Source organism: Dasypus novemcinctus, chromosome 12 (genome assembly GCF_030445035.2).
Source record: "Dasypus novemcinctus isolate mDasNov1 chromosome 12, mDasNov1.1.hap2, whole genome shotgun sequence".
Lineage (NCBI taxonomy): Eukaryota > Metazoa > Chordata > Mammalia > Cingulata > Dasypodidae > Dasypus > Dasypus novemcinctus.
Window position 1 is genome coordinate 33,268,515 of NC_080684.1, and position 20,321 is coordinate 33,288,835.

Sequence of the window (20,321 nt, forward strand, 5' to 3'; positions counted from 1 at the left end):
TTTTCACTTACAATTTTCATTACTGTAAAGATTTTGTACATATGTTAATTTAGTTTATAAATTAACTATGGGAGATTACACTCAAGTTAAATAAAATTGAAACCATAATAGTTTATGCAAGGAATGTTCTCTTTTTCCCTTACAGGAAGCTAAAAACTTCTTTTCTTTAAGTTATGAAAATTATTAATTTAAAAGCATAACTGACTACCAGGTTTTAAAACACATGCATACTGACTTCCAGGTTTCAAAACACATTACACAATTACTTAATTTTTTAAAATCATAACCCAGGAAAGATCTCTCCATAGTTTTTATGGACTTTCCTTTACTTACTGAAATTTGTTAATAGAGCCACTAATTACCTTATTTTGTTGGAAAGAAATCTTCTGGAAGAAAATAAGGCTCACCAGATTGTGGAGAAGAAAATACTTTATTCTCAATCTTGCAAGAAGGGGCGCAGAGCCAGATATGGCTGGTGCCCCGAACAAAGAAAAATGACACAATTTATACCCCTAAGCCTAGCATGCAAGCTCTTCCTGTTTTTCCATAGATTGGATACTTCAGAAGTTACAGCTTATCTGAGATTTAACTTTCCCACGCAAAAGTTTGATTTAACTACTTCCTCTATCACATTCCAACCATTTTAGTTTTTACCTGCTCCCCCCCTTTGTCAAATAAGGAATAGAATTTAGTGCTGAAATGGCACCGACTTAGTTAGCTCCTTCTTGGGCATCCTTCCACTGCCCATAGGACTGGCCTAAACTGGTCTCCTCCACTGCTGTCCAACCCGGGAGTGGGAGACTGAGGCAGCAGGCCGCTGGGTTACATCAACATTTTTCTTCTGTGAAAATTAACCTAATCTTTGTTTTGTTTTGTTTTTTTTTTTCCAATTTATGGCTGACAAAGGTTTAAACTGGGAAATTACCAGGCAAACTGATTCTTAATTCCCTAGCCTAGTAGATAGGTTTAATCTGCCACACCTAGTCTTGCCTTAAAAGCTCTTGCAAAGAGGAGGCCCTTTCCCAATTGTTTCCATAATCAGATTTCTATGACTTTTTCATCCTGCTTAGTTCAATTTGGGCTTTAAGAATATTTATAAATATAACTGCATATTTAATTTTTAACAATTTGAGCAAATAGGCAGACATGAATAGTTTGACACAACAACATGACTTTAGTTACTTTAAACTTTTCAAAGACTTTTGAAACTCTTCTTAATTTGCACTATGACCATGCAGTTTACCACAAGAATTTTCTTTCTTACTTAATGGATTGTAATAACCAAAATGTTCTCAATGCCTTAGCACCATTTTGTTTTAGAACTTTATATTTTACCTTGAAATTAGCAGAATTTTGGATAAGCAACAAGATTAGTTTTATATATATTTACTGAGGCTATTTGAAGCCTCAGGGAGACAGACTGCTTTCTCTCATGAATTGCCACTCTTTGAACACTGACCGTCAAGGCAGGAGACTTCTCCCCCTCCACCCCCCTTTTTGATTTTGGAGATAATAAAACTCCAGTGGCCATTTAACCTTATTCTATCAGGCAGCAATTTATTTAGTTTACACTAGAATTCATGAGAGAAAGGGTTACTAATACCAGGAGAGGAGACAGTGATGTCCCAACTCTTCTCAATTATGAAATAACCATAGGCAAAGGCAAAGGGTGAGGTTAGGCTTGAAGTAACCATAAACAAAGGAAAGGTTAGTGTAGAATTTACACTTAAATAATAGTTTCAGGCTAAATTCACCCAGCTATAATCTCAGTTATTGTCTTTCCACTGTTTTATAATATAAATGCATTTATAAATGATTTTAACTCTTAGTTACAGTTTTTATTAATTTTTTTAAAACCTATTAATTTTATAACACCTTTAAATACCTTTCATTCAACTTATAACATATTAAATGAACTTAACCATTACTTTAATTTTTCCTTTAAAGTGAAAGAATAAATCTCTTGCAGTTAGTTTGAAATAAAAGGCTACTTTTCAGGATTTGATTTCTAGAACATAAAATGTTCTTTTAAAAGAACTCTTCTTCAAACATTGAGGATATGATGAGGTTAAAGCACAAGAAGCTATTGATAAAATATTTTCTTTGTATATTGATCTTACTCAATTTAATCATAAAAATTTCCCTTCCACAAACCTTCTACACTTTCAGTATTCATTCAGGTTCTGTCCCACACTCTACTCTTTCCAATAATCAATCATTTTATCTTAGGACAAAATCATCTTCTGTTTCCTTAACAATAAAAACACATTCCATATATCCCACATACTGAGTTACCAGGCAAACTTCTTACAACATATAATTGCCATTAATACTAAACAAGTTTGTTAAAATAATGAACTTTTCTTCTCTTTAAATACTTAGTAGCATGTAATACCAGAAACAGTTTTTTTGGAAGCAAGTTGGCAGGGGAGATTGGCTGCCGAATAAGTTTGTTATAAAATTGCCTTTTATTATTATTATTATCAATTCAGTTTTGTTAAATAATGACTTTCTGCAATTAGCCACTTAAATACCTTAAACAATGCTTTGTAAAACTTTTATATTTATACCCTTAACATGAATTTTACCTTCACAGAACATTCTCTTACTTAAGGTTACTACAATACCTTCTAAGAACCTGAGCAGAATGCAAACGTATTTTGGCTTTGACACCCTAAGGAGGGAACTTTACTGCATTTATTCTGATTCTGCTTTTCACCTCCTTCACTTCCCCCCCTTCCAGGCAGTCGGGTGCACAACAAACAGGAATGCGGCTTATGAATAGAAGGGTGGACTCACTGGAAAGGGGCAAGCCGCTCCCCCCTTTCCAGCTTTCAGCCAAAATGGGCAGACAGAACCTACTCAAATTTGGCAACTCTCCCAGGAACCCAGCCGCCCTGACTGGGACATTCCCAACAGACTTGGGTGCTTGGCTCGGACACAGATGGCCTCCAAGCCCCGGCAAAGGGCCAGACCAGAGACAAGACACCAGAACATGCACAAACATCTAGACTCCGCAAACATCCAGACTCCTCAGCTTTTGCCCCAGAATCATTTCACCCCCTTGCCAATGGCAAGGGAGGGCTCCAGCTCAGCTGTAATTCTACTTCATGTAAGGACACAACTCCAACACTAACATTGAGCTGACACAGACAGAAGCACAAAGGTCACTAATCTGACTCACAAGTTTATATATTTATTTTCACCACGGCTGCCCCCACAGCCATCACAAACCTCAGAACACTTAACATTTGGTATAAAGCAAATTCATTCACAAATTAGCACCATAACAAAAGATTTCAGCTAGACTTTTCCACTGTTTAAACTTTACACCCAGACCAAGCTCCACCAGAAAAGCCGATCCATTTTCCTGTAACCAAGTTTTGTTTTCCTTAATCTAGACCAATTTCCAGGATATTAGGACTCGAACCTATAAATACCCTTCCTATTAAAATCAAGACTCCACTCCTTTAGTGGATATAAGACCAGTACCAGATTCTAACATGCAGTTAGACAAACCCAAAACACCAGGGCTTTTCCCCGGTTTTCCTCCTTTTCCCAAGCCTAGAGAGAACGGCTTCCCCCCAGCCTTCTGGGGCTACTAGGGTTCTCTCGGGAGGTGATCAGCCTCCCCTTCCTAGCAATTAAAGCTAGGGCCTTCCAGACTGTGCTCACCCGGGGAGTCTTACCTTCTTCCCTGTTCGGAGTTCTTTTTCGTTCCCAGAATCTTTCTCTTCAGACCTTCCATTGCCCCTTGATTTTGTCGGGAAGATTCTGGTGGAGCCCACATCTTTTCTGGATTAAATTTAATCCAGGGGCGCCCAGATTTGGGGTTCACCCGAGTCCTCCCGGCTTCCTCGGGGATTTGGAAGGGGCAGCAAAATGCTACCGTCTCTGGCCTTCATTTTTGTCCCTTCGCGGTCGCCATTAATGTTGTGGAATTTAAGAGAAGTTCAATTATTTGAGTATAGAGAGGCCAGGACTCAGGAATGATTTTGAGAAGGAAAATGGTTTATTGACGGCCGGCCGGACTCGGGAGCTTTCTGTTTGAATCCCGAGCCCGGAACAAGATTTTCAAACGTCTTTTATACAGAGAGGAAAGGCCAAATGGTCCCTTTGTTTCAGTTCTCAATAGGCTTCAATTAGCATATATCTCTTTCACATCTTAGGTAAGCTTTTAGCAAGGACTCCAGACATTTTAGATAAGCCTTGGTTTTTGCATTTCCCCTAAATACTTAAAGTTTATAGCCCTTGCTTTGTTAAACATTTCCTGGGACTGGAGCCTGCTGGTCCCTAAGAGCAGGACTGCAGCCTCTTACCGTTTCACACCCACAAGTCAAACAACTTAGTTATCTCTGAAGAGACAAAGAGCCTTCCACCCATAGCCCACATCAATACCAGTTGTATTTTTCCCATACTTCTTTACATTCCCACCACCCTGCAATAGTGATGTACATCTACTCTAGCTCACAGAAGCACACTCTTGAATCTGTTCCGTCAACCATAATTCTCATCCACTTCTGCATTCACTGTGTTATTTAGCCCTAGATTATTCTCTGGCTTTCTTTCAATTGACATTTACTTCCCCAGACTACCCTTCTCAGCCACAATCCCATTTATAAACTAGCTGCTACTCATGATAACGTGTTACCATCAACTCTATTTCCACACTTTACATACATTAAGCATCAGTAGTTCTTCCCAACCCTCCTCTTATCTTCTAATAACCTATACTCTAGATTTTAACCCCACGTGTTTATTCTTTGTATTTAGTTCATATTAATGAGACCTTGCAGTATTTGTCCTTTTGTGTCTAGCTTACTTCACTTAGCATAATGTCTTCAAGGTTCATCTATGTTACTATATGTGTCCCAATTTCTTTTCTTCTTACTACAGCATAGTATTCCATCATATGTATATATACCACATTTTGTTTATCCATTCACTGGTTGATGGACACTTGTGTTTCCATCTTTTGGAAATTGTAAATAATGCTGCTGTGAACATTGGTACGCAGATTTCTGTTCATATCATAATTTTTAGTTCTTCTGGATATATTCCTAGTAGAGGAATTGCTGGATCATATGGCAGTTCTATTTTTAGCTTCCTGAGGAACCGCCAAACTGTCTTCCACAGAGGCTGCACCATTTTACACTCCCACCAACAGTGAAGGAGTGTTACTGTTTCTCCACATTCTCTCCAGCTCTTATTGTTGTCTGTTTTTAAAATAATGGTCATTGTATGCAGTGTTAGATGATATCTCATTCTTGTTTTTGTTTTTTTCTTTTTAAAGATTTATTTTATTCCTCTCCCACCTCCCCCGTTGTCTGCTCTCTGTGTCCATTCGCTGTGTGTTCTGTGTCCCCTTGCACCCTCAGTGGCACTGCATCTCTTTTTTGTTGCGTCATCTTGCTGCGTCAGCTCTCCGTGTGTCCTGGGAGGGCTGCCCTTTTTTCACGCGGGGCAGCTCTCCTTGCAGGGCACACTCCTTGCACGTGGGGCACCCCCACGCGGGGGTGCCCCCACTTGGCACATCACTCCTTGTGCATGGCAGCTCTGTGCATTGGCCAGCTCACCACACGGGTCAGGAGGCCCTGGGTATTGAACTCTGGACCCTCCCACATGGTAGGTGGATGTTCTATCAGTTGAACCATGTCTCCTTCCCTCATTGTTGTTTTGATTTGCATTTCCCTAATAGCTAGTGATATGGAATATTTTTTTCATGTGCTTTTTGGTCATTTGTATTTCCTCTTTGGGGAGATGACTATTTACATCTTTTTCCTATTTTTTAATTGGATTGCTTGCTCTTTTATTATTGAGTTGTATGATGTCTTTATATAGATTGGAAATCAAACCCTTATCATATATGTGGTTTCCAAATATTTTCTTCCATTGTGTGGGCTGCCTTTTCATCTTCTCGATGAAGTCCTTCGAATCACAGAAGTTTTTAATTTTGAGGAGGTCCCATTTATCCATGTTTTCTTTCATTGCTTGTGCTTTTGGTGTAAGGTTTAAGAATCTGTCACCTACCACCAGGTCTTCAAGATATTTCCCTACATTTTCTTGAAAAAGCTTTATGGTTCTAGCTTTATATTTAGGTCTTTGATCCATTATTAGGTGTGAGATAGGGGTCTTCTTTCTTTTTGCTTTGGATATCCAGTTCTCCCAGCACCATTTGTTGAACAGTCTGTTCTGCCCCAACTGAATGGGTTTGACAGGCTTGTCAAAAATCACTTGACTGTAGATGTGAGGGTCTGTTTCTGACCCATCAATTTGGTTCCATTGGTCTATGTGTCTATCTTTATGCCAATACCACTGTTTTTTACCACTGTAGCTAGGTAATATGATTTAAAGTCTGGAAGTGAGAGTCCTCCAATTTCACTTTTCCTTTTTAAGATGTTTCTGGCTATTCAGGGTCTCTTACCCTTCCAGGCAAATTTGATAGTTGTGTTTTCCATTTGTTTAAAAATGCTGGTTGTCATTTCCAATCCACCATCTTTGGTGGAACCACCACTAAGATGCAAATTTTCGTAAAAACCCTGACGGGAAAGACTATCACTCTTGAGGTTTTTTTTGTTTTGTTTTTTTTGTGTTTTTTTTTGCCTTTACAGTAGTAACATTGAATTTTTTAAAAAATTCATTTTATTTTAATATTACATTCTAAAAATATGAGGTCCCCATGTACCTCCCACCTCCCTCACCCCACTACTCCCCCCATAGCAACATTCTCCTCCATCATCATGACACATTCATTGCATTTGGTGAATACATCTCTGAGCATCGCTGCACCTCATGGTCAATGGTCCACATCATAGCCCACACTCTCCCATGTTCCATCTACTAGGCCATGGGAGGTTCTACAATGTCCGGTAATTGTCCCTGCAGCACCACCGAGGACAACTCCAAGTCCCGAAAATGCCTCCACATCTCATCTCTTCCTCCCATTCCCCACACCCAGCAGCCACCATGGCCACTTTTTCCACACCAATGCCACATTTTCTTCGATTGCTAACCACAATAGTTCATGAATAGAATATCAGTAAGTCCACTCTAATCCATATTCTATTCCTCCATCCTGTGGACCTTCGATTGGTTGTGTCCATTCCACATCTATGTCAAGAGGGGGCTTAGATTCCACATGGATGCTGGATGCAATCCTCCTGCTTTCAGTTGTAGGCACTCTAGGCTCCATGGTGTGGTGGTTGACATTCTTCAACTCCATGTTAGCTGAGTGGGGTAAGTCCAATAAACCAGAGTGTGGGAGCTGAAGTCTATTGAGGCTCAGGGCCTGGCTATCATATGGTCTGTCCAGAGATTCAGATTCCCTAGATATATCTTAAACCCAGCACCAACTACAATTCTGGTTAACAGGAAAGACTTGTGAAAAGAGATCACATCTGAGTCCAGCTCCATCACACAGAAACACCAACTCCAAAGAAGGGCCAAATGACATGGCAGTGAACTCCATTTGCCATGACCATAAAACCTGTGGGTCTCTGTAGCCCTCAGAAGAACCAGTACCTGAGGTTGTATCTACTTTATCTGTCTCTGAGACTCTGCTCAGGTGTGCATAAGGGCAACCCCTCTGATAACATCCAGGCTCTTTTTTAGAGACTCATAGCCATATAAACTCATTTGTCCTTTCCATTTCCCCCTTGATTTAGGTCAAAAAGCATTTTTAACTCCTGTTATTATATGTAGACAGGGATATTCTGCTGGTCCGAGTTGAACCTTTTATTCAAGGTCATTTTCTAGTTACATCATCAGCTGGTACTTGGTAGTGATCCCTCAGTGCCAGGGAGGCTCATCCCCGGGTGTCATGTCCCATGCTGGGGGGAAGGCAATGCATTTACATGTTGAGTTTGGCTTCGAGACTGGCCACATTTGAGCAACACGGAGGCTCTCAGGAGGGAACTCTTAGGCAAACTGCTGCTCTAGACCTTGTTCTTATTTCAGGTGCACAGGCTCACAAGCATAGTCATTAGTATCAGGAGCTCATTGTTGGACCTTCATTCCTTTTTGGTCTTTGCCGTTGCACTTGGGGGATTGTTGCTGTTCCTTTAGGGACTGTGATAGAGCTCTCCTGGCTAGGAACTCAGCACTCTCTCAGTTGTTGTTTTTAATTGTTTCCACTATGAAATTTTCCAAACATTTTTATGTATCCTGGATATATGCCCTGTAGAACTCCCTGTCAACCATATGTCCCCTGTCAATAACATTCCACACCAGTATTCCTCCGTTGCCATTGTTGAACCTCTCTGTGATCAGAAACTTCCTGAAAAGTGAAGCCCAATATATTGCCAGGTTCCCTTAATAGTAAAATGGAATATAGCAATGAGTTTAAAGTTTAGATATAGAGTACATGTTAATTTGGAAAAATTCTACATCCTATCATTTTATTTTCTTTTTTCTAATTATTTTTTTTTCTTTTTTTAAAATTTATTTATTTTTATTTATTTATTTATTTAATTCCCCTCCCCCGGTTGTCTGTTTTCTGTGTCTTTTTGCTGCTTCTTGTTTCTTTGTCCGCTTTTGTTGTCGTCAGCGGCACGGGAAGTGTGGGCGGCGCCATTCCTCGGCAGGCTGCTCCCTCCTTCGCGCTGGGCGGCTCTCCTTATGGATGCACTCCTTGCGCGGGGGGCTCCCCTACGCGGGGGACACCCCTGCGTGGCACAGCACTCCTTGCCCGCATCAGCACCGCGCATGGGCCAGCTCCACACGGGTCAAGGAGGCCCGGGACTTGAACCGCGGGCCTCCCATGTGGTAGACGGACGCCCTAACCACTGGGCCAAAGTCCGTTTCCCTCTTTTTTCTAATTATTAAGCTTATCTTCACAAGAGTTTTAGATCAAAGTAATTCATATATACAATATACCGTACTCCCACATATCCAACATAAAATCTTTTCCCTTCCACAGCAATAATCTTTTAACATATTCATACCATATTAACTGAAACAGAATTACAGATATTGAGACAATAGCTTTCAAACAAGGTAACATTTGTGTTTACATTGTGGTTTATACTTTAGGCTATACAATTTTCTAAATTTTTAGTTATCCTATGTTTTACATTATGCTTTACATTTTAGCCTATTAGCCCCTATATATTTTTGGTGTAATTTTACATGTCTTATATCCATTCTTGCGTACTCTTGTGAAACACTTCCATTGCCCTCACAGTTACGTTGGTTCCATCTATTCAATACCTATTGCCCCCTTCCTTTAAGGCCCACAGTGACAGTCAGTCTTCATTTCTTGAAGAGCCATGTTCAGAGATACTTGCAACAGTGTTGAGGGCTTGACATGCTCAACTGGCCTAATGTCCTGGGAGCCACCATTTCTCTTGAGAGATACAGTTCCCTCTATTTGATGGCATCAGTCTTCCCCAGGATGTGGGTATACCTTCACTCTCATTATATGGGTCTCTACCCAATGGTATAATCTACTCTGGCAAAATGAGCATTCACATATTCCCTAGGAGTCTGTACTGCATCAGATTATCCCCTTTAAGTATCTAAAACAGGTAACTTTCCTTATTATATTTTTGAAAAGGTTTTCTCAGCATTATACTCTCAACGAACACCTGACAATCTCCTATGTTCGTATGTTGCCCCACCCTCTCCCTAATTTCTTGGGCAATATTACCCATCCGCCCATCCCTAGCCCCCCTCAAGCCCGCAAAGCCCCACGCAAAGGTAACCCTCTGCTCCCATTTTATCCCTTCCTTGTACACATACTTAACTCCAGGTTATCATAGATTTCACCCATGTAGATGTCAGCTTACATCCTTCCTCCACCCTCCGATTTCCTGTAAGCCTATCATCCAGTCTCTAGCTCTCTGAGGCAGCTTGGTTTACTTATTTCATGTCATTGAGGTCAGGTAGTATTTGTCCTTCAATGCCTGGGTTGCTTCACTCAACATAAGGTTCTCAAGATTCATCTGTGTTATCACGTGTGTTTGTAGTGTATTTGTTCTTAAAGCCGAGTAGTATTCCATTGTATGTATATACCACATTTTATTTATCCATTCATCTGTTGATGGGCATTTGGGTTGATTCCAACTTTTGGCGATAGTGAACAATACTGCTATGAACATTGCTGTGCATATATCGGTTTGTGTCCTTGTTTTCAGTTCTGCTGGGTATATACCCAACAGTGGAATTGCTGGGTCATATGGCAAATCTATGGTTAGTTTTTTGAGAAACTGCCAAAAAGTCCTCCAGAATGGTTGGGTCCTTCTGCATTCCCACCAGCAGGGGATGAGTGTTCCCATTCCTCCACATCCTCTCCAGCATTTGTCTTCTTCTGTTTTTTCATTGCTGCCTATCTTATGGGAGTAAGATGGTATCTCATTGTAGTTTTGATTTGCATTTCCCTGATAGCTAGAGATTTGGAGCATTTTTTCATGTGCTTTTTAGCCATTTGTATTTCTTCTTTGGAGAAGTATCTGTTTAAATCTTTCTCCCATTTTTTAAATGGGTTGTTTATCTTTTTATTTTCAAAATATAGGAGTTCTTTATATATGCAAGTTATAAGTCTCCTATCCGATATATGGTTACCAAATATTTTCTCCCATTGTAGGCTCCCTTTTTACTTTCTTGACAAACTCCTTTGAGGTGCAGAAGACTTTAATTTTGAGGAAGTCCCATTTATCTGTTTGTTCTTTTGCTGCTTGTGCTTTTGGTGTGAAGTCCATGAAGCCATTTCCTATTATAGGGTCTTGTATATGCTTCCCTATACTGCTTTCCAAGGTTTTTATGGTCTTGGCTCTTATATTTAGCTCTTTGATCCATCTTGAGTTTATCTTTGTATAAGGTGTGAGATGGTAATCCTCTTTCATTCTTTTACATATGGATATCCATTTCTCCAGGCACCATTTGTTGAATAGACCATTCTCTCCCAGTTGAGAGGGTTTGGTGGCTTTATCGAATATTATATGGCTATATATAAGAGGATCTATACCAGAACTTTCAATTCAGTTCCATTGGTCTGTGTGTCTCTCCTTATGCCAATACCATGCTGTTTTCACTACTGTAGCTTTGTAGTATATTTTGAAGTCAGGTAGTGTGATTCCTCCAATTTCATTTTTCTTTTTCAATATGTCTTTGGCTATTCAGGGCCTCTTCCCTTTCCAAATAAATTTCATAGCTAGTTTTTCTAGTTCCTTAAAGAATGTTGTGTTGATTTTTATTGGGATTACATTGAATGTGTAGATCAGTTTTGGTAGGATAGACATCTTAATAATATTTAGTCTTCCTATCCATGAACAGGGAATATTCTTCCATTTATTTTTTTTTTTTTAATTATTTATTTTATTTAATTTCCCCCCCTCCCCTGGTTGTCTGTTCTTGGTGTCTGTTTGCTGCGTCTTGTTTCTTTGTCCGCTTCTGTTGTCATCAGCGGCACCCGCTTCTGTTGTCCTCAGCGGCACGGGAAGTGTGGGCGGCGCCATTCCTGGGCAGGCTGCTCTTTCTTTTCACGCTGGGCGGCTCTCCTCACGGGCGCACTCCTTGCGCGTGGGGCTCCCCTACGCGGGGGCACCCTTGCGTGGCACGGCACTCCTTGCGCGCATCAGCACTGCGCATGGCCAGCTCCACATGGGTCAAGGAGGCCCGGGGTTTGAACCGCGGACCTCCCATATGGTAGACGGACGCCCTAACCACTGGGCCAAAGTCCGTTTCCCTCTTCCATTTATTGAGGTCTTCTTTGATTTCCTTGAACAGTCTTGTGTAGTTCTCTGTGTATAAGTTCTTTACCTCTTTAATTAAATTTATTCCTAGGTATTTGATTTTTTAAATTTACTATTGTAAGTGGTATTTGTTTCTTGATTTCCTCCTGAGCTTGCTCATTATTGGTGTACAGAAATGCTACTGATTTTTGTGCATTGATCTTATAACCTGCGACTTTACTAAACTCATTTATGAGTTCTAGAAGCTTTGTTGTAGACCTCTCAGGGTTTTCTATGTATAGGATCATGTCATCTGCAAATAATGAAATTGACTTCTTCCTTTCCAATTTGAGTGCCTTTTATATCTGGTTCTTGCCTCAGTGCTCGAGCGAGTACTTCTAAGACAATGTTAAATAGAAGGAGAGAGAGTGGACATCCTTGTCTTGTTCCTGATCTTAGAGGGAAGAATTTTAGGATTTCACCATTGTAAACGATGTTGGCTGTGGGGTTTTCATATATACTCTATCTTGTTCAAAAAATTTCCTTGTATTCCAATCTTTTGGAGTGTTTTTATCAAGAAAGGGTGCTTTTTTTCCTTCAATCTGTTTATATGGTGTATTGCATTGATTGATTTTCTTTTCTTTTCTTTTTTTTAAAGATTTATTTATTTATTTAATTCCCCCCCCTCCCCTGGTTGTCTGTTCTTGGTGTCTATTTGCTGCGTCTTGTTTCTTTGTCCGCTTCTGTTGTCGTCAGCGGCACGGGAAGTGTGGGCGGCACCATTCCTGGGCAGGCTGCACTTTCTTTTCACGCTGGGCGGCTCTCCTCATGGGCGCACTCCTTGCGCGTGGGGCTCCCCCACGCGGGGGACACCCTTGCGTGGCACGGCACTCCTTGCGCGCATCAGCGCTGCGCATTGCCAGCTCCACACGGGTCAAGGAGGCCCGGGGTTTGAACCACGGACCTCCCGTATGGTAGACGGACGCCCTAACCACTGGGCCAAAGTCCGTTTCCCTGATTGATTTTCTTATGTTGAACCATCCTTGCATCCGTGGAATGAATCCCACTTGGTCATAATTTGTTTAATGTGTTGTTGAATACGGGTAGCAAGTATTTGTTGAGTATTTTTGTGTCTAGGTTCATTAGAGAAATTGGTCTGTAATTTTCCTTTCTTGCGGTGTCTTTGTTTGGCTTTGGTACTAGGGTAATGTTGGCATCATAGAATGAGTTCGATAATGTTCCTTCTGTTTCGATTTTTTGGAAGAGTTTCAGCAGGATTGGTGTTAGTTCTTTCCGGAATGTTTTGTAGAATTCACCTGTGAAGCCATCTGGCCCTGGGCTCTTCTTAGTTGGGAGGTTTTTAATGACTGATTCTATCTCTTTACTTGTGATTGGTTTGTTGAGATCATCAATTTCTTCTTTCGTCAATATAGGCTGCTTATGTGTTTCTAGGAATTTGTCCATTTCCTCTGAATTGTCATTTTTGTTGGAATATAGTTTTTCAAAGTATCCTCTTATGATAGTCTTTATTTCTGTGGGGTCAGTGGTGATATCTCCTTTCTCATTTCTTATTTGTGTATTTGCATCTTCTCTCTTTTTTTCTTTGTTAGTTTCGCTAAGAGTTTGTCAATTTTATTGATCTTCTCAAAGAACCAGCTCTTGGTCTTGTTTATCTCTTCAAGTGCTTTCTTATTTTCTATTTCATTTAGTTCTGCTCTTATCTTTGTTATTTCTTTCTTTCTTCTTTCTGTGGGGTTACTTTGTTGTTTTTTTACTAATTCCTCCAAATGTGCAGTTAGTTCTTCAATTTTTGCTCTTTCTTCTTTTTTGATGTGTGAATTTATGGGTATAAATTTCCCTCTCAGTACTGCTTTTGCTGCATCCTGAAAGTTTCGGTATGTTGTGTTATCATTATCATTAGTTTCAAGGTAGTTATTAATTTCTTTTGAGATTTCCTCTTTGACCCACTGTTTTTCTAAGAGTGTGCTGTTTAATTTCCATATCTTGGTGTGAAATATGGGCCTCTGGCCCTTGCAGAATTCCAGCTTCACTCCACTGTGGTCAGAGATATTATTTTGTACGATTTCAATCTTTCTGAATTCATTAAGCCTTCCTTTGTGGCCTAGCATATGGTCTATCTTGGAGAATGATCCATGTGCACTTGAGAAAAATGTATATCCTGCTGTATTCGGGTGTAATGATCTGTATATGTCTATTAGATCCAGTTCCTCTAATATACTGTTCAAATATTTTGTTTCTTTAGTGATTCTCTTTTGAGATGTTCTGTCCAAAGTTGATAGTGGTGTATTAAAATCTCCCACTGTAATTGTAGAGGCATCTATTCTTTCACTTAGTTTTTCCAGTGTTTGCCTCACGTATTTGGAGGTGCCCTTGTTAGGAGCATAAATATTTATGATTGTTCGTTCTTCTTGAGAGATTGTCCCTTTCACTAATATGTAGTATCCTTCTTTGTCTCTCACAATTGTTTTGCATTTAAAGTCCATTTTGTCTGATATTAATATAGCTACTCCTGCCTTTTTTTGGTTATTGCTTGCTTGTATGATTGTTTTCCAACCATTCACTTTCAGCCTCCATGAATCCCTGGGACTAAGATGTGTTTCTTGTAGACAGCATATAGATGGGTCATATTTCCTTATCCAATGTTCCAGTCTGAATCTTTTGATAGGTGAGTGTAATCCATTTACATTCAGTGTTATTACTTTCAAGTAATTATTTATGTTAGCCATATTTTGATTGGACTTGTGTTTGTCATATTTTGGTTTTTTTTCCTTCTCTTTTTGTCTATTTTGTTGCTCTTACACTCTCCTCCAACTCTGCCTCTTCTGTTTTTTCCTTTCTTCCTGCAGAACTCCCTTTAGTATTTCTTGAGGGGGAGGTTTCTTGTTGGCATACTCTTTCAATTTCTGTTTATCTGTGAATATTTTGAACTCTCCATCATTTTTAAATGATAGTTTAGCTGGGTAGAGTATTCTTGGTTGGAAATTTTTTTCTTTTAATACCTTGACTATATCATACCGCTGCCTTCTTGCCTCCATGGTTTCAGATGAGAAATCAGCACTTAATCTTATGGAGCCTCCCTTGTATGTGATGGTTTTCTTTTCTCTTGCTGCTTTTAGAATTTTCTCTTTGTCTTGAGCATTGGGTAATTTGACAAGTATATGTCTTGGGGTGGGCCTGTTGGGGTTTATGATGTTTGGGGTGCGTTGTGCTTCCTGGATATGTACATCCATCTCTCTCAGTAGATTTGGGAAGTTTTCAGCCATCATTTCCTGCAACACCCCTTCTGACCCCTTTCCCTTCTCTTCTTCTTCTGGGATGCCTATAATACGTATGTTTGTGTGTTTTGCATTGTCATTCAGGTCCCTAAGTCCTAGCTGGATTTTTTCTACCTTTTTATCGATCAAGTCTACTATCTGTTTGATTTCTGATGTACTGTCTTCCACATCACTAATTCTCTTCTCTGCCCCTTCTAATCTGCTATTTGCTGCGAGTGTATTTTTGATTTCTTGAACTGTGGTGTTCATTCCCATCATATCTGTTATCTTTTTGCGTATGTCTGCAATTTCCTGTCCAAGTGTTTTCTTCATATTGTTAAACTCTTCCTTTACTTCATTAAGTTGGTCTCTAATATATATTCTGAGATCTTTAATTACTTGTCTGATGTTCTGCTCCCCTTCCTGGTTTTTAGTTTGTTCATTGGATTCAGCCATGTTTTCCTGATTATTGGTTTGGTTTGTAGTTTTTTGTTGCTGTCTGGTCATCATTTTATCTTGACGGGTTTAATCAGTTCCTTGGCTTCTTTGTCTAGTCTTGGGGATAAATTAGTTGTTGTTCTTGCGTAAGTGTTATATCTTCTCTTTGTCACTTTGTTCTTCTTATTCTAATTTCTTGTTGTTGGCTGAGTTCACTTTGAAGGAAAATATTAGGGCCAGGGAAAGGAAATTGTGTAAGAAAAGAAAATGTGTAAAATAGTATTGGTAATAAATGTTAACAGGGCAACAATATGAGATCTGGGAGAATGGATATTAGATTCATGTAAGTTGTGTAGAGTTATAGCAGTAAGTAGAGTACCTATAATGAGATATTCAACTGAATATGGGGAGGAATATAGTATGAATTAAAAAGCCAGTGTTTTCATGAAAGAGGGAAAGAGAAAAGAAAGACAATAGTATCAAGAGTGGAAAAAAGACAGAAAACAGAACAAAGGTATTAGAAATTAAAAGTTAGACAATTTGGGGACCAAAGAAAGGGAGGTGTAATGTAAGAGAGACAGTGGATGATGGAGGATAGCAAGATGTGGGGAAAAGGGGATAGTGTAGGTGGCCAAAATCAATTCACACAGAGACAAGGAAATGGAGGATGAGGAAACACAGCAAATGTGAGGTGCTCCGTGCAGCACCTATTGTTTAAATAAAATAAAATAAAAAGAAAAAGAGAGAAAAGAAAAAAAAGAAGGAAAAAGAAGGGGGTTGGGCAAAGAAAAGGGAGGGTAACAAGTGAGAAAAAGAAAAGAAGAAAGAAAATAAAAACCTAAATAAATGAAAAAGGACCTTGGGGGATACAATAGGAGAAAAGATCAGGAGATAATGCAATATTCGCAACCAAGCCAATAAAAAAAGAAAAAGAAAAAAGAGATAAAGGAAAAGAAAAACACAAACACGGAGGGCTAGGACAATCAAGGACCTCAGATGGCCCTCAGGGCGTGGTGGATTCAGGGATGGGAAGTCTGTGATATTGCAGACTCAAGAGGTGTGAGTCTCTGGGGTGTGGGCCACCAGGGTTTAGGGGACACAGACCTGGGAACTATGAATCCAGTTAACAGGGAGCCTGGGAGCACCGCAGTGCAACACAGCCTTTAGGGATCCCTGCAGCTGGGCGCCAGCCCTGTGGGGAGGGGTCACTCCCACAAACTCTGACCTCAGTGTCAGAAACCTAAAATTCCCCCTCTTGCATGAGTCTCTTTTGTCTCACCAAGTCAACTTCAGGACACCTCCCACCCTGCAAGCCCCCGAAACAGCCTGCTGGGGGCGCTGCTGTACTACAGACAATTCAGGGACCACTGCTGATAGGCCGCCAGCCCTAGGGGGAGGGGCTCTAGCCGGAAGCTCTGATCTCCATGTCAGAAACCCAAAATTCCACATCTCGCAAAAATCTCTTCCGTCTCTGTCTCACCAAATCGGCTGCCAGACACCTTCTGCCCTGCAAGCCCCCGAAACAGCCTGCTTGGGGCGCCTCTGTACTACAAACAATTCAAGGACCACCACAGATCGACCGTCAGCCCTAGGGGGAGGAGCTTTAGCTGGAAGTTCTGATCTCCGTGTCAGAAACCCAAAATTCCACGTCTCGCAAGAATGCCTCTGTCTCTGTCTCACCAAATCGACTTCCAGACACTTCCCGCTCTGCAAGCCCCCAAAACAGTCTGGTGGGGGCACCGCTGTACTACCAGCAGTTTGGGGACGCCGCAGATGGGCCGTCTGCCCTAGGGGGAGGGGCTCTAGCTGGAATCTCTGATCTCTGTGTCAGAAACCCAAAATTCCACGTCTCGCAAGAATGCCTCCATCTCTGTCTCACCAAATCGACTTCCAGACATTTCCCACCCTGCAAGCCCCCAAATAGTCCGCTCAGGGCTTGGGAATTCCCCAGCACAGTAAAGCCTCCAGGAATCGCCGCCACCGTGCCGCCCACCCCATGGGGAAGCGTCTTGTGTGCAGCCCCGATCTCTGTGAAAGAGACCCAAAATTCTACCTTTTACACGAATCTTCTCTGTCACCGTCCCACTAAATCGATGTCCAGACACCTCCTGCCCTGCAAACACCCAAAATAGTCTGGTCCAGCAAAATTCCAACCCTCCGCAGCTGCTTCTTTGCAGGAGAGATTATAAGGTGCACTCACTCAGATGCCATCTTCTTCACTCTTGAGGTTGAAACTTCGATACAATAGAAAGTGTGAAAGCCAAGATCCAGGGTAAGGAAGGAATTCCTCCTGATCAGCAGAGACTCATCTTTGCTGGCAAGCAACTGGATTATGGATGTACCTCGTCTGACTACAACATTCAAAAGGAGTCCACTCTTCATCTTGTGTTGAGACTTCGTGGTGGTACTAAGAAAAGGGAGGAGAAGTCTTACACTACTCCCAAGAAGAAAAAGCATAAGAGATAGAAGGTTAAGCTGGCTGTCCTGAAATATAAGATGGATGAGAATGGCAAAATCCACCTTCAACAGACATTACTATGGCAAGTGTTGTCTGACTTACTCCTGCAACAAACCAGAAGACAAGTAATTGTGTGTGGATTAATAAAAAACATGAACTAAAAAAAAATGCTGGTGAATTTTTATTGGGATTGCATTGAATTTGAATATCAATTTGGTAGAATTGATGTCTTAATGATATTTAGTCTTTTAATCCACAAGAACAGGATGTCCTTCCAATTATTTAGGTCTTTTTAAATTTCTTTTAGCAATGTATTGTTGTTTCATGAATACAAGTGCTTTACATCCTTGGTTAAGTTTATCCTAAATATTTGATTCTATTAGTTGATATTGTAAATGGAATTTTTTTTCTGACTTCTTCCTCAGATTGTGCATTACAGTTCTTCAGAAACACCACTGATTTTTGCATATTGATTTTGTATCCTGACACTCTACTGAAATTGTTTACTAGCTCTAGCAGCTTTGTCATAGATTTTTTTAGGAGTTTCTAGATATAGGATCATATTATCTGAGAATTTGAAAGTCTTACTTCTTCCTTTCCAATTTAGATGCATTTTATTTCTTTTTCTTGCCTGATTGCTCTAGCTAGAACCTCTAGCACTGTATTGAACAGCACTGGTGACAGTGGGCATCCTTGTCCTGTCTCTGATTTCAGTGGAAAAGCTTTCAGTCTTTCACCATGGAGTACAGTGTTAGCTGTGGATTTTTCCTATATGTCCTTTATCATGTTGAGAAAGTTTCCTTCAATTCCTATCTTCTGTAGTATTTTTATCAAGAAAGGCTGCTGTATTTTGTCAAATGCCTTTGCTGAGTCAATCAATAAGATCATGTGATTTTTCTTCTTTGATTTATTAATATGGTGTATTTTGCCAATTGATTTTCTTGTGTTGAACCACCCTTGCATGCCTGGTTTGACCCGTTGATTATTTAAGAGGATGTTGTTTAATCTCCATATATATGTGAATTTGCCCTTTTTCTGCCTCTTGTTGATTTCCAGCTTTATTCCATTATGATCAGAGAAAGTGCTTTGTATAATTTTGATCTTGTTGAATTTATTGAGATCTGCTTTGTTATCCAACATATGGTCTATCCTGGAAAAAGACCCATGAGCACTTGAAAATAATGTATATCCTACTGTTTTGGGGTGCAATGTTTTGTATATGTCTATTAGATTTAGTCCATTTCTAATATTATTCAATCTCTCTGTTTCTTTATTGGTCCTCTGCCCAGATGTTCTATCCAGTGCTGAGAGTGGTGTATTGAAGTCTCCAACTATTATTGTAGAGATGTCCATTTCTCCCTTCAGTTTTGCCAGTGTTTGCCTCATGTATCTTGGGGCATCCTGGTTAGGTGCATATACATTTATAATAGTTATTTCTTCCTGGTGAGTCATCCCTTTTATTAATATGTAATATCCTTCCTTGTCTCTAGTAACAGTTTTGCTTTTAAAATCTATTTCATCTGATATAAGTGTAGCTACCCCAACTTTTTTTTTGGTTACAGCATGCATGGAATATCTTTTTCCAATCTTTTGCTTTAAATCTATTGATATCTGTGGCAGTTTGATACTACTTATGAATTCTAAAAATATATATTGGATTATGTTTGTAAACTGGTCTGTTCCTCTGGATGTATTAGATTGTATTAAGTTCAGAGGTTTCACTTTTGCTTGATTAAATTAAGATTCGGATTTTGATTCAGCCACTGCCATAGGATGTTGAGTCCCCACCTCCTTGGTGGTCAGGGACTTACAGAGAAAATCACAGGGCAGAGGAGAGAGTTTGAGTTTTTTGATGCTGGAACCCCAGGAAGTAAGTACACAGGAAAGAACACAGAGGAATAGAGACAGCTCCATAGACACAGCAGAGACCCCAGGAAGAGAATGAGCCCAATAGCCTACAGATGCAGCTGATTGCAAAAAAATGAGCCATCCCAGCCTACAGCTGAGATTGGAAGAAGCTGGGACCATGCAGCCTTAAGAGGAAGAAGGCCGAACGCTTACAAACATCACCCGCCATCTTGCTTTGAAAGGTGGCCAGTGACTTTGGTGAGAAAGTACCTCTAATGGTGCCTTGAATTGGACTCTTTAGGATCTTGTGACTGTAAGTTTCTACCCCAAATAAATACACTTTATGAAAGCCAACAGATTTCTGGTACTTTGCATCAGCACCCCTGACTGTTTGCTAGATAAAATGCTTTGCTAATGCTTTGCTATATGTGTATGTATATAAATTGATATAATGACTTAATTAACTTAAGGATAAGAAAGGAATGCACAGACATGTATTTGTTTATTTTGTTAAACTTCTGTTAATAATTGGGAGAATATAAAATAAGCAAAGGATTGTCTGCAAACGGGTACAACTGCTGCATCATAATCCTTTATGATATATATACATATAGATATAAAGTCACCAAACTG